Genomic DNA, 1,055 nt, shown 5'->3' on the forward strand with positions numbered 1-1,055 from the left:
CTCACACTTGTTCTCTGAGGGGAAACCCACTTTTATCTCATATATATATTCAGTTTATCGCAGAGAATATACCCAATGACCTTTATATAAATTTGCAGATTAGATGGTTTCTTCATTACGACTTTAAAAATGAACGCTTCTCCCGAGAATGAAAGAAAAATTTCACTCTATAAAAAAAAAAACCTAATGGAGCTCCAGTCCAATGTAACTGTCCTCAAGGTGATCATAAAACAATCAATCCAATCAAACACTGAAGTCTACTATCAGAGCTTGAATACACAAGGTAACCGCAAGCCACTTTTGGGACTACATTCTGCAAAGAATTGATTCCAGAGATTTATTTTCCAGGGGGAAAAAACATAGCGTAAATGGAATCGATGTAAAAACAATGATTTAAAACGGGTTAGTGTGATCGATTCTGGCCTCATTTAGTTCAACTAGCTCCTCCTCAGATTGTTTGTCAGTACAGGCTGATTGCTGTTTGCAGACCATGCATCATGGCCTGCATTCATCCAGATTGACCGAACCTTGTCTGTTATTGTTGGACTCTAGAATTTTTTTCAGATTTTTGTTTTTTGCGGGAAAGAAACTCACGAGGACACGGTAAAACTGGTGACTACTTACATGATCTATTTCTTCCTCACTTAGATCCAATTGTGGAAAGTAAAAATCAGCTTAACAAAAATTTGATTTTAAGGAGCAGGTGTGACTAAAGTTCAGGTCTCTTAAGATCAGGAGTGGCTCATACTTTTAATATCAGTGTAGATGACTGGGAAAAGCTGCACATTTTTATAGTTTTTTTCAGTTCCTGGCTTCCGCGTTACTTCTGGGATATATAGCCCATAGATTTTGCGCAGTAGAGTAACTCCCATCATGCCTCTGGGCTTTGAGAACGAGCGAACGGCGTTCTAGATCTCGATCTGTGCGTTCATGATACGCTATGCTATATCCTATGCTGGCAGACTTCACGGATGTTTGGACTTCTACGGGACTAACCTCTGACTTGGAACGGCTTGGAGCCGTGGATGTATTTATACAGATGGCAACAACGAAGA

The sequence above is a fragment of the Scophthalmus maximus genome, chromosome 15 (assembly GCF_022379125.1).
Source record: "Scophthalmus maximus strain ysfricsl-2021 chromosome 15, ASM2237912v1, whole genome shotgun sequence".
Classification (NCBI taxonomy): Eukaryota; Metazoa; Chordata; class Actinopteri; order Pleuronectiformes; family Scophthalmidae; genus Scophthalmus; species Scophthalmus maximus.